General features: G+C 40.1%; 1 protein-coding gene across 2 annotated transcripts in view; it reads left to right on the top strand.

Moving 5' to 3' along the window:
• Positions 1 to 14086: 14086 nt before the first annotated feature.
• LOC124723091 (R3H domain-containing protein 4-like) overlaps positions 14087 to 14144 on the top strand; it is a 112328-nt gene continuing 112270 nt past the window's right edge. For both annotated transcript variants that reach the window (XM_047248268.1, XM_047248269.1), the window contains exon 1: positions 14087 to 14144. This exon is cut by the window's right edge and continues 98 nt beyond it. The gene's annotated coding sequence lies outside the window, so the exon portion shown is untranslated.

The raw sequence follows: 14144 nt of genomic DNA, 5'->3' as shown, positions 1-14144 counted from the left end.
CGTCAATGGCCACTCATTCAACTTGTGTGAACTGCAAGGCTGATAGGGCTATGGCCAGAGCTGTGTATATTACCTATTTTGCTCTCCTACTCCATGACAGGGTCCCCAGCCGGCTGTTGTCGTCATGCTATTATATCGATCAGGTGTGATGTTGGTGCAACTACAGCAGCGCGCATAAACGACACGATTCCGCGAAATTACCTGGAGTTCTAGATAAGGTATACAGCTCCTCCGCAATTACTCCGTATCGCCCAGTACCGAGTACTGCATCCTTATCGGATGGACACTGAAAGGCAAGTGTGCCATCTCTACCAAAATCTAGTGTGGCGTGCTGCTCCGCTGCTGTGGCTGTAAAATCATAACATTTCAACAAATTTTTCACCAATGAGCGCTACTCGTGATCGACTGTGAGTGCGGGAGAACAAGACCACCTACAATACATTTATTGTAGGTGGTCTTGGGGAGAAGCTCTGCTGACATTACATCGATCTGGCTAATCGCAGTCGCCTGTGGGAGTCGCCGCACATCCGAAAAACTTTCCAGATGCTTCCTTGGAGCCAGCGTCTGAATGGACACATTCTGCTCCTCTGTCCCATGCTCAAAAACTGTGGAGTGGGGGATTCACAGAGGTAATTACTTGCAAACAATGTCGCCAGCGACGCTTTTGCGAGCCCAGGGACACATGACAGAATGTGTACCCCAACGAACATCTGATTTATTACAAAATCATCTCAGGAAAGCAAGATTTATATCTTAAGCACCAAAGAGAGGCAGAACACAAAACCACATTGAACCTGGAGAAAATTAAGATTAAATGTCTTTCCAGACAAGAAAAAATTCTGATTCAGCGTCAGAAAATAGTGTGTCTCGAAGTTTTGATGGTAGTATAAATGTTTATGAGGGAAACAATTAACCTGCTAATAATGCTAAAGATTTAGAAGTAGAAGCCTTGATTTTTGGGCTGATACGGTTCTTGGCTCCATAGAAACAGATGGTGAATGAACTTTATGTTAGATACATAGTAACTGTGAACGATGATAATTATTTCCGTAAGTTAATGAGGAAAAATGCCAAATGTGAAAGAGCGTTTTTTTTTTTTCATTGGTAGAGAGTGGAGCTTCAAAAAGAAATATGTAGTGCAAGTGTTATGAGCTTCGACATCTGCATTTTTTCTGTACACCACATTTGTGTTTGCTATAAATAAAATAATATTATGTTCATGAAAAAAATTTCTCAAAAATTTTTAAATGTCACAAATTTTAAACGTCATAAATAGAACAATACATTTGCAATTTAATGTTCAATATATTTTATGAAGGAAACACACACGTAATACTGGTTTAATATTCTACAGTTTTTATTATTTATTTCTCAAACTGGTTTTCGGCTGCCACGCTATCATCAGGTAACACATACTTATCTTTGTACCTCATGATGGTAAAACACCCAAAAAACGGCTTCTGAAATAAATAATAAATATTATAGAACATTATGCCAGCGTTGTGTATGTTTCCATTCACAACGATAAAATATTCTACCAAAAACCAACCGGACAGTCAATCAAAGCAATTAAATATATTTAATTACTTTTTAGAATCTCAGGGATGAAGTATCACTTGAGTCATATGGTTATTTTAAATGAGTGCCTCAAGTATACTCATTTGCTGGGTAACTTTTTAACAAACATGCATTAACCCTACATAGTGATGACTAGTGTACAGCAAGACTTATTACATGAAAGATAAGTGGAAATACCTCAGAGTATAAATTTTTTGTAAGAGCAATCGAGACTTTTGAAGTAGCTGATGTATCCCCAGTCTACAGTTTGTAACTATTACACAGGGTTATTACAAATGATTGAAGCGATTTCACAGCTCTACAATAACTTTATTATTTGAGATATTTTCACAATGCTTTGCACACACATACAAAAACTCAAAAAGTTTTTTAGGCATTCATGTTTGATATGTGCCCCTTTAGTGATTCGGCAGACATCAAGCCGATAATAAAGTTCCTCCCACACTCGGCGCAGCATGTCCCCATCAATGAGTTCGAAAGCATCGTTGATGCGAGCTCGCAGTTCTGGCACGTTTCTTGGTAGAGGAGGTTTAAACACTGAGTCTTTCACATAACCCCACAGAAAGAAATCGCATGGGGTTAAGTCGGGAGAGCGTGGAGGCCATGACATGAATTGCTGATCATGATCTCCACCACGACCGATCCATCGGTTTTCCAATCTCCTGTTTAAGAAATGCCGAACATCATGATGGAAGTGCGGTGGAGCACCATCCTGTTGAAAGATGAAGTCGGCGCTGTCGGTCTCCAGTTCTGGCATGAGCCAATTTTCCAGCATGTCCAAATACACGTGTCCTGTAACGTTTTTTTCGCAGAAGAAAAAGGGGCCGTAAACTTTAAACCGTGAGATTGCACAAAACACGTTAACTTTTGGTGAATTGCGAATTTGCTGCACGAATGCGAGAGGATTCTCTACCGCCCAGATTCGCATATTGTGTCTGTTCACTTCACCATTAAGAAAAAATGTTGCTTCATCATTGAAAACAAGTTTCGCACTGAACGCATCCTCTTCCATGAGCTGTTGCAACCGCGCCGAAAATTCAAAGCATTTGACTTTGCCATTGGGTGTCAGGGCTTGTAGCAATTGTAAACGGCAAGGCTTCTGCTGTATAGCCTTTTCCGTAAGATTTTCCAAACCGTCGGCTGTGGTACGTTTAGCTCCCTGCTTGCTTTATTCGTCGACTTCCGCGGGCTACGCGTGAAACTTGCCCGCACGCGTTCAACCGTTTCTTCGCTCACTGCAGGCCGACCCGTTGATTTCCCCTTACAGAGGCATCCAGAAGCTTTAAACTACGCATACCATCGCCGAATGGAGTTAGCAGTTGGTGGATCTTTGTTGAACTTCGTCCTGAAGTGTCGTTGCACTGTTATGACTGACCGATGTGAGTGCATTTCAAGCACGACATACGCTTTCTCGGTTCCTGTCGCCATTTTGTCTCACTGCGCTCTCGAGCGCTCTGGCGGCAGAAACCTGAAGTGCGGCTTCAGCCGAACAAAACTTTATGAGTTTTTCTACGTATATGTAGTACGTCGTGACCATATGTCAATGAATGGAGCTACAGTGAATTTATGAAATCGCTTCAATCATTTGTAATAGCCCTGTATACAGTACAGTTTCGTTACACAAAAACATATGCACTGACAAAACATGAAAGAGAGGTGATTGCCATTTTGATATAAAATGTCTTAAATTATCCGGAAAAGATCGCATAAATGATGCATGAATTTTGTACAACAAACTATCATACAGACTAGAAAGTATATACAAGACAAGCACGGCAAGATGGCGGAGCGTATAGAAATTGTAGTTAATCGCTCTGCAAACCAAGATTACTTAGCATCACTAAAGTGCATGTTATCAATAAAATCGTGTCAAGTGGCGTCAGAATGTCCTGAGTTATGCAGAAATGGTATCATTCACATTGATTCGCGAAAATAGACCAACAAGTTATCTCATGCGCGTGTGGTACGAAGTGCAACGGTCGTTAAGCCGCGATTGAAATGTGCAGTGTGCAACGTGAACTTAAAGTGCTAGAAGAATGGTAAGACGATAAAATACTTATGCAGACCACCACATCAAGGTCGAAGAAATATCCAGATTTACAGTGACCCAAAACATACAAAATCTAAATCTATTTCAGAAGCATTCAAACTTCTTTCAGGAAATAGAATCCTAAATTTACATTTAGTCGACGAACCTAATACTGTTGAGGCTTGCAAATCAGGTAAAATGCATCAAACGGGATGCTTCAGGCAACAGCTAGGTCACAGTACATTAGTAGAACCCGACTGTCATAAAGGAAAGGTAAACAAACCATTTAACAACAACACTCAAATGACAAAAAATAATACTAATACAGCTCTGCTTGCTGACAGCCAGGGCGGAGGAATTGCAGGCATGCTTAGATACCAGCAAAATACTCGTATTACGGTACCAGCATTGTGAAACCTGGGGCTGGATGGCAGAGGATTCTGAAGAACTACAACAACAAAACAACAAAAACAGTGTATTACAAAACCAGTGTCTCGTGATTCTAGGTGGCGCAAATCATGTGTACAAAAACGAACTCAAAATTGCAACCACAGTTATAAGACACACACTGAGTAAAATAGACGATCAAAACGGGATTGTGATAGGCATACCACATGGGCATGACCTTATGACATCTCCTCTTATAAACAAAGAGATTCAAAAGGCCAACATGGCTTACAGACAGATTTGCCAGTCCAATACAAATGCTTCTTTCCTCAGCATAGATGACCTGGAAAGAAAACACTTTACAGCATATGGCATGCATCTGAATAAATGAGGCAAATAATTACTTAGTCAGAGAATTAAAGTGTTCCTGGAATGTATTCATCATGGAAATGAGAACTGTGACACTGTTCCACTGCCACCAGGAAAAGAGGCATGCAAACATTATACACAACCAAGGCCATCTTAGATGTGCAGCATCCTTCTTTAGCAGCTGATCCAGAAGACAAGGGAGCTGTCACTGTATAACCATCTGCACTCACAACAACAACAGGAATAGAGCACACTGAAGCACCACCAGCAGAAGAAGAGGAAACAACTGTAAGTCGATCTGCACTCACAGCAACAACAACAGCAGAAGACACAGAAACACCACCAACACAAGAAGAGGAAACAACTGCAAGTGAAATGTGTAGTGTAACAAGCAGGCGAAAAATAGTGCCACCATCCCATCTGAAGGATTTTTTAATGTCAGGCCCAAAGAGGAGGAAACCACCACATTAAGTAGAACGAAATGTTAAACAGTATTTCATCAAAATATACAATCCATAAAGAATAAAGTTCAGTAACTAGAATATGTATAACCGAACATTGGTGGTAGGAAGATGAAATTGTATATCTTGCATTATCATCATATGATATGGCCTGTTCCTATAATAGAAATGTGAAAAAAGTTGTTGTTGTTGTTGTTGTGGTCTTCAGTTCAGAGACTGGTTTGATGCAGCTCTCCATGCTACTCTATCCTGTGCAAGCTTCTTCATCTCCCAGTACCTACTGCAACCTACATCCTTCTGAATCTGCTTTGTGTATTCATCTCTTGGTCTCCCTCTACGATTTTTACCCTCCACGCTGCCCTCCAATACTAAATTGGTGATCCCTCGATGTTTCAGAACATGTTCTACCAACCGATCCCTTCTTCTAGTCAAGTTGTGCCACAAGCTCCTCTTCTCCCCAGTTCTATTCAGTACCTCCTCATTAGTTATGTGATCTACCCATCTAATCTTCAGCATTCTTCTGTAGCACCACATTTCGAAAGCTTCTATTCTCTTCTTGTCCTAACTATTTATCGTCCATGTTTCACTTCCATACATGGCTACACTCCATACGAATACTTTCAGAAATGACTTCCTGACACTTAAATCAATACTGGATGTTAACAAATTTCTCTTCTTCAGAAACGCTTTCCTTGCCATTGCCAGTCTACATTTTATATCCTCTCTACTTCGACCACCATCAGTTATTTTGCTCCCCAAATAGCAAAACTCCTTTACTACTTTAAGTGTCTCATTTCCTAATCTAATTCCCTCAGCATCACCCAGCTTAATTCGACTACATTCCATTATCCTCGTTTTGCTTTTGTTGATGTTCATCTTACATCCTCCTTTCAAGACACTATCCATTCCGTTCAGCTGCTCTTCCAAGTCCTTTGCTGTCTGACAGACAGAATTACAACGTCATCGGCAAACCTCAAAGTTTTTATTTCTTCTCCATGGATTTTAATACCTACTCCGAATTTTTCTTTTCTTTCCTTCACTGCTTGCTCAATATAAAGATTGAATAACATCGGGGAGAGGCTACAACCTTGTCTCACTCCCTTCCCAACCACTGCTTCCCTTTCGTGTCCCTCGACTCTTATAACTGCCATCTATTTTCTGTACAAATTGTAAATAGCCTTTCGCTCCCTGTATTTTACCCCTGCCACCTTCAGAATTTGAAAGAGAGTATTCCAGTTAACGTTGTCAAAAGCTTTCTCTAAGTCTACAAATGCTAGAAACGTAGGTTTGCCTTTCCTTAATCCAGCTTCTAAGATAAGTCGTAAGGTCAGTATTGCCTCACGTGTTCCAATATTTCAACAGAATCCTAACTGATCTTCCCCGAGGTCGGCTTCTACTAGTTTTTCCATTCGTCTGTAAAGAATCCGCGTTAGTATTTTGCAGCCATGACTTATTAAACTGATAGTTCGGTAATTTTCACATCTGTCAACACCTGCTTTCTTTGGGATTGGAATTATTATATTCTCCATGAAGTCTGAGGGTATTTCACCTGTCTCATACATCTTGCTCACCAGATGGTAGAGTTTTGTCAGGACTAGCTCTCCCAAGGCCGTCAGTAGTTCTAATGGAATGTTGTCTACTCCCGGGGCCTTGTTTCGACTCAGATCTTTCAGTGCTCTGTCAAACTCTTCACGCAATATCATATCTCCCATTTCATCTTCATCTACATCCTCTTCCATTTCCATAATATTGTCCTCAAGTACATCGCCCTTGTATAGACCCTCTATATACTCCTTCCACCTTTCTGCTTTCCCTTCTTTGCTTAGAACTGGGTTTCCATCTGAGTTCTTGACATTCATACAAGTGGTTCTCCAAAGGTCTCTTTAATTTTCCTGTAGGCAGTATCTATCTTACCCCTGGTAAGACAAGCCTCTACATCTTTACATTTGTCCTCTAGCCATCCCTGCTTAGCCATTTTACACTTCCTGTCGATCTCATTTTTGAGAAGCTTGTATTCCTTTTTGCCTGCTTCATTTACTGCATTTTTATATTTTCTCCTTTCATAAATTAGGTTCAATATTTCTTCTGTTACCCAAGGATTTCTAGCAGCCTTCGTCTTTTTACCTACTTGATCCTCTGCTGCCTTCACTACTTCATCCCTCAAAGCTACCCATTCTTCTTCTACTGTATTTCTTTCCCCCATTCCTGTCAATTGTTATGCTCTCCTTGAAACTCTGTACAACCTCTGGTTCTTTCAGTTTATGCAGGTCCCATCTCTTTAAATTCCAACCTTGTTGCAGTTTCTTCAGTTTTAATCTACAGTTCATAACCAATAAATTGTGGTCAGAGTCCACATCTGCGCCTGGAAATGTCTTACAATTTAAAACCTGGTTCCTAAATCTCTGTCTTACCATTATATAATCTATCTGATACCTTTTAGTATCTCCAGGGTTCTTCCATGTATACAACCTTCTTTTATGATTCTTGAACCAAGTGTTAGCTATTATTAAGCTGTGCTCTGTGCAAAATTCTACCAGGCGGCTACCTCTTTCATTTCTTCCCCCCAACCCATATTCACCTACTACGTTTCCTTCTCTCCCTTTTCCTACTACCGAATTCCAGTCACCCATGACTATTAAATTTTCGTCTCCCTTCACTATCTGAATAATTTCTTTTATTTCACCATACATTTCTTCAATTTCTTCATCTGCAGAGCTAGTTGGCATATAAACTTGTACTACTGTAGTAGGCATGGGCTTTGTGTCTGTCTTGGCCACAATAATGCGTTCACTATGCTGTTGGTAGTAGCTTACCCGCACTCCTGTTTTTTTATTCATTATTAAACCTACTCCTGCATTACCCCTATTTGATTTTGCATTTATAACCCTGTATTCGCCTGACCAAAAGTTTTGTTCTTCCTGCCACCAAACTTCACTAATTCCCACTATATCTAACTTTAACCTATCCATTTCCCTTTTTAAATTTTCTAACCTACCTGCCCGATTAAGGGATCTGACATTCCACGCTCCGATCCGTAGAACGCCAGTTTTCTTTCTCCTGATAACGACATCCTCTTGAGTAGTCCCCGCCCGGAGATCCGAATGGGGGACTATTTTACCTACGGAATATTTTACCCAACAGGACGCCATCATCATTTAACCATACAGTGAAGCTGCATGCCTTCTGGAAAAATTACGGCTGTAGTTTCCCCTTGCTTTCAGTACCAGCACAGCAAGGCCGTTTTGGTTAGTGTTACAAGGCCAGATCAGTCAATCATCCACACTGTTGCCCCTGCAACTACTGAAAAGGCTGCTGCCCCTCTTCAGGAACCACACGTTTGTCTGGCCTCTCAACAGATACCTCTCCGTTGTGGTTGCTCCTGCGGTACGGCTATCCGTATCACTGAGGCACGCAAGCCTCCCCACCAACGGCAAGGTCCATGGTTCATGGGGGGCGGGGGGGGGGGGTGAAAAAATTATTACATTTAAAATCAGAAAAGACCTTGTAGCAGTGATTGAAGGCAAACATTCTGAATTATCAGCAGTTGAAATATCAAAAAAGAGCATATAAAAAAAATTAATTGTATTTTGTTTGTATAGATCCCCTAATGGTAATACAGTCATTTTTTTCTCAAAACTCAATCGGAACTTGGACGAGGCATAGCTAGTCCCAAAATTAACATTCTCATATGTGGGGACTTAAATATCAACACATGGAATCAGATGATATTAGTAGTACATACTTGAATATCCTCTGCAGCTATGGTATAACATCACTTGTGAACTGTCCAGCTAGAGTGACTAAACAATCTTCCTCAATAACAGACAATGTGGCAAGAGACATAGAAAGAAAGCACTACAGGTTACTTGTTCAAGATCTAGGCCTATCAGATCATCTCTGTCTGATATTAAAAACAAATATTTATATAGAAAAGTCTGCCAAACCGAAAGCATACAAAAGTGTCTTCTCAGAACCAAACCTATGTCTACTCTCATTCCAGCTACAACATGAAAAATGGAAGTGTATGCAGAAACAAATGTAAACGAAATGTTTAATAAGTTCATGAAAATATTTAAACTAAAACTTGAGGAAGCATTCTCCAAAACATTGCGTTCCACTGGAGCATAAAAAAAACGTATATGGTTGACTGGAGGTATCAAAAAATCGTCTGAAACTCTAAGGTATCTTACATCCATCGAAAATAACCAGACTGACCCAGCCTCTTCAGAATTTTACAATAATTACAAGAGAAATTATAGAAAGGTAATGGTAATTACAAAAAAAACTTGCAAACAGTAAAACATTAATGAAGGCAAATGACAAAAGCAAAGAAATCTAGAACATAATCAAACAAGAGACAGCAAATGTTGGCCCAACACACCTGGAAAAACAGATTAAAAACAAAGATGTGCAAATCAGCAACCCAAAGGAGCTAGCAAACTTCGTGACTGAATACTTCAGCGCCATCGCTAAGAAACTGCAAGAGAAATTTTCAGACTCACGTGTTCTACACCACCAGGACCAGCTACCACACTCAGTGGCACTCCTTCCACCAACAGAGAAAGAGGTGGCACTGGTAATACACCAATTAAACAATAAAACATCCACAGTGTTAGATGAGAGCCCAGTCAGCGGCCTTAAGAAATGTATAAACAACACAAAAAACCTTAAAAATAACAATTAATGTATCTTTCAGATCCGTCTGCTTCCCTGAATACCTGAAAAAAGCAAAAGTAATACCAATAATAAGAAATGGTGATCCAGAAAACAATTTCTTTATTATCTCCCATTTCCAAAACAACAGAAACCATGATGAAAAATTGACTAATGAAGTATGTATATAAATACAACCTCTTATGCAACGAACAATTCGGTTTCAAGCTCACAAGAAGTACACAGCCAGTTATAGCACAGTTTACTACAGTTGTACTTGAAGCCTCAGACAAGGGCAAGAATGCAAAGGGCATATTTTTTGGATCTATCAAAGGCATTCCACACAGCTGAGCACAGAATTTTACATCAAATATTAGGAATAAGGAGTATGGCATAGAATTGGTTTAAGTCATATTTGGAAACCCATGTGCAAAGAGTTGAAGTCTTACATATTTCGGAAAGACTAGTGGTAAATCACTTATCAGATCCTAAATATATTAATATAGGTGTTGCCCAGAGAAGTGTGTTGCGCCCAATGCTCTTCCTTGTATATATAAATGATTTTCCGCAGAGTGTCAGATATGGAGGAAAGGTGCTATTTGCTGATGACAGCACTGTGGTGATTACAGACAAAAATTTAACTCGGTTTGCAGAAAAAGCCAATGAAGCTCTCAGAGACGTTCATAACTGGTCATTAAGGAATAGATTAACTTTAAATTTGAGAAAGACAAACGGTATAAACTTCCGTGAAAATTTTGACAAAGAAGCTATCCTCGGCATCTTATGCCCAGCGAATCAGTGAACCTGTGTGCAGCACTTCACGCTTCAAAGTAGCCTAGTTTGGATATATTAATTCAGTCCTCAATTATGGGATAATATTTAGGGTAATAAGTGCTGGAACATACAGACTGATGTCAAGATATACAAAAGAGCTGTATGAATAGTAACAACTATCCACAACTCGTGGTCTCTGTTGTGGGTTGGCAGGAGAGCCAACACCGGGTACTAGAGGAAGCCGAAAGGCACGCGTTTTAGCTCACGCAGGCTGGCGTGAGGTTTGGAACAGGACAAGGAAATTAGACTTTAGAAAAACGGACGTAGCTGGTGGAATACTTAACTTTAATCCATTAATGATGAGCGTCGCTCTTGACTGTACATGATTCATAATATCAATAGTAACTGAGCATGGCGCCTTGCTAGGTCGTAGCAAATGACATAGCTGAAGGCTATGCTAACTGTCGTCTCGGCAAATGAGAGCGTATTTTGTCAGTGAACCATCGCTAGCAAAGTCGGTCGTACAACTGGGGCGAGTGCTAGGAAGTCTCTCTAGACCTGCCGCGTGGTGGCGCTCGGTCTGCAATCACTGATAGTGGTGACACGCGGGTCCTACGTATACTAACGGACCGCGGCCGATTTAAAGGCTACCACCTAGCAAGTGTGGTGTCTGGCGGTGACACAACAGTCTCGCTGTAGCATTCTTGCTTCCTGAGCACGAGGTTCCAGGTTCGATTCCCAGCGGGGTCAGAGATTTTCACCTGCCTCGGGATGACTGGGTGTTCTTGTGTCTTCTTCATTATTATCATTCATCTCCATTACGGTTGGAGGAAGGCAATGGCAAACCACCTCGGCTAGGACCTTGCCTAGTACAGAGGTGTGTGTCTCCTGCATCATCCCCTATGCTCTGTCAAGGAGTATGGGACTTCATGATCTTCAATAGTAACTGTAATGGGCAATAGTAGCTTAATGGGGCACACTGTAAACATTTATTCAAAAAGCTAGAAATTCTGACAGTTCCTTGAGAATACATCTATTAAAACATCATGTATATAAGAAAAAAATCTTAATCTTACACCACAAACAGTACAATACATGACCATGGAACCAAACTCAGACAGTGTTTACATCCAAACAGAAGAAACCTGTCAATAACTCAGTATAGTGTATTAACTAACGAATAAAATTGTACAACAGACTGCCACAAGAAATAAAAGATGCACATGATCCCCACACCTTTAGCTACTAAACTGTAAATGAATATTTAAAAAAATTATAGATTGTAACTTAATTTCATAAACATTGCACTATGTAAAAATTGTGTGATATGATTAGAAAAGTAGAACCAAGTAAACTACTGTAAGAGGAATGTTTACACTAATAATTGAACAGTAATAATTGCACAAACATTTGACGTCATCCATAGAATGTATATTGTTCTATGGATAAATGAATCAATCAATCAGTCAAAATATAGAAAGAAATTAAGAATACCCTATGTGTGTAGAATAAAGGCCCGTCTACACGCAACGATCTGTCTGCTCTAATGTCTGCGCACATCACATCTGCGCAGACAGATCGTTGCGTGTGGACAGAAGATTTGCACCAATCTGAGGTGTGTGCAAAACTGGAAGTTGGAGTTGGAGGTTTGAGCGAAACCTCTCAAATCTGTGGGTTCAAACCACACCTGCGCAGACAAGTTGGAGCGTGTGAACAGGAGATCGCTGCAAATCTGGCGCGAAACAACTGTTTGCTCAGTCTAGTGTTTATATATGTGCGCACAGGGCATTAAAATGGCGGATACTCGTCAGTGTTTTCGAGAGTTTGTAAGTGAATTCATTGAAATATATAGAAACCACCCATGTTTGTGCAAGATTAACAGTAAAAAATATAGTGACCGAGGCAAAAAGACAGCAGCATACAATGCTCTAATTGAAAAATTGCGGGCCGTTGACGACTCAGCAAACAGAGAAACGGTAATAAAAAAATAATTTCGTTGCGAACTGGCGAAATTATTTACGGATGGATGTCGAAACTTATAATTGTCTCTTAAAGCTTGTAACCCCTCATATTATGAGAAAAAATCTTGTATGAGAAGGGCAATTTCTCCTCATGAACGGCTGGCGGTAACATTAAGATTCCTAGCAATAGGAAGCAGCTACAAGGATTTGGAATTTTCAACTGCAATATCGAAACAAGCGTTGAGTGAAATAATACCCAAGACATGTGAAGCTATTTACGCTGTCCTGAAGGATGGGTTCATGGAGGCAAGACAAGTAAATTAAGTCTGTCAGCGAACTGTTTACCGAAAAGAGTTATCCAGAGTTCAGAAATCTAGAAGATCTGGTGTAGGAGTAGATCAACTATACCAGCCAACTTTATGTTATTTTGATTTGCTTGGCTTTCTTAGTGATCAAGAAACGCCAAGACCAAGCAGGAGTAGAATTGAAGATGAAATTGGAGTGTCAATGTGCGAGGAAATGGAACACGAGGTAATGTAAAACAAAACAGGTTCGCCCTGCAACTCTCGCAGTAAATTTACGTGAGAAAATTGCTTTCGCTTTAGCAGCCACTGTCTACACCATTTTGACCGCTTTCTCTGTTTCCTGCGGTTGGTCTGAATGTTTTTTGCAACACAAGTTGCGAACACAGACCACAACAGAACTTCCTCCATTTCTATATTTCAAAATAACTGATTTAAATTTTTGACGTTTACGGGGAGCGTAGTCGCTTGCCACTGATATTTCATTTCTACACCGACAGATGGCGAGCGAGTAATAGATTGGGGTTTGTGTCGTGTGAACACATCACATTTGCAGCGATCTTTTGCACGTACAGACATCTGCGCCGATGTCTGCGCAGACAGATCGTTGCGTGTGGACCGGACTTAATGAAAAACAAACAATAAATTAGAGCGGAACTTTTTGTCAACAAGAATTTTTTCGTCTAATAATATAGGCTACATGTATAAACAAAATGAATATTTCTTATCTGAATGTTTCTGTTGTTCATTTCCCCCAAGATTGCACTTCACATTCAACTGCACAACACACTACTGAAGCAAGGCTTGTAATGGAAGAAGAGGAGTCAGAGATCCATGCGAATGTCTCGCAGTATTGGATTTCTGGGATATAAATAAATAAATAAAGAAGTGATACGATGAAATGCTGTACATATATACTTGTTAGAGAGCTAGGTGGCACAGTGGTTTGCACATTGGACTCGTCTTCGGGACGACGGTTCAAACCTGCGTCTAGCGATCTCAGATTTATTTTTTCCGTGATTTCCCTAAATCGCTCCAAACGAATGGCGGGACGGTTTTTTTTTGAAAGGGCACGGCCGATATCCTTCCCAATCCTTGACACAATCCGAGCTTGTACTTCGTCGCTAATGACCTCGATGTCGACGGGGCGTTAAAACCCAATCTTTCTTCCGTTTTATATACCTGTTGTGGTTTTGTGTGTAAATTGAAAACTACAGTATTGTAGTCATCTTGTACTGACGTTTGTAATATGCTTATATGTGTTTCTATAGCTTGTCGTGCCCAATACCAGTTTGTAGTATGATAAAAATAAATAAATAAATAAAATATTACCACTACTTTTCCAACTGAAGCAATGGGCTCTCACACTTCTGGATTCAACTTCGTCTGCAGGTACCAAGATATTTATGGTCATGAACGAAGATTAAAAACTCTGAAAAATATAAACGCTTTTTATTCAACATCCGCTGTTCATGAACTAAATACATGCATTTTTATTTCTCGAAAACTGAACAATATTAATTGTATATGAAACGACATGAATCTTTGGTGTCAACTGCTCAATAACACCGATGTTGATAAACAGATTGCAGTAACTTGGATACTCTCCGTTCTGCTAGGAACAAGAACG

This window comes from Schistocerca piceifrons, chromosome X (assembly GCF_021461385.2).
Source record: "Schistocerca piceifrons isolate TAMUIC-IGC-003096 chromosome X, iqSchPice1.1, whole genome shotgun sequence".
NCBI lineage: Eukaryota > Metazoa > Arthropoda > Insecta > Orthoptera > Acrididae > Schistocerca > Schistocerca piceifrons.
Note: the sequence above shows the minus strand (reverse complement) of the source record. Positions and strands in the feature narration are given on the sequence as shown.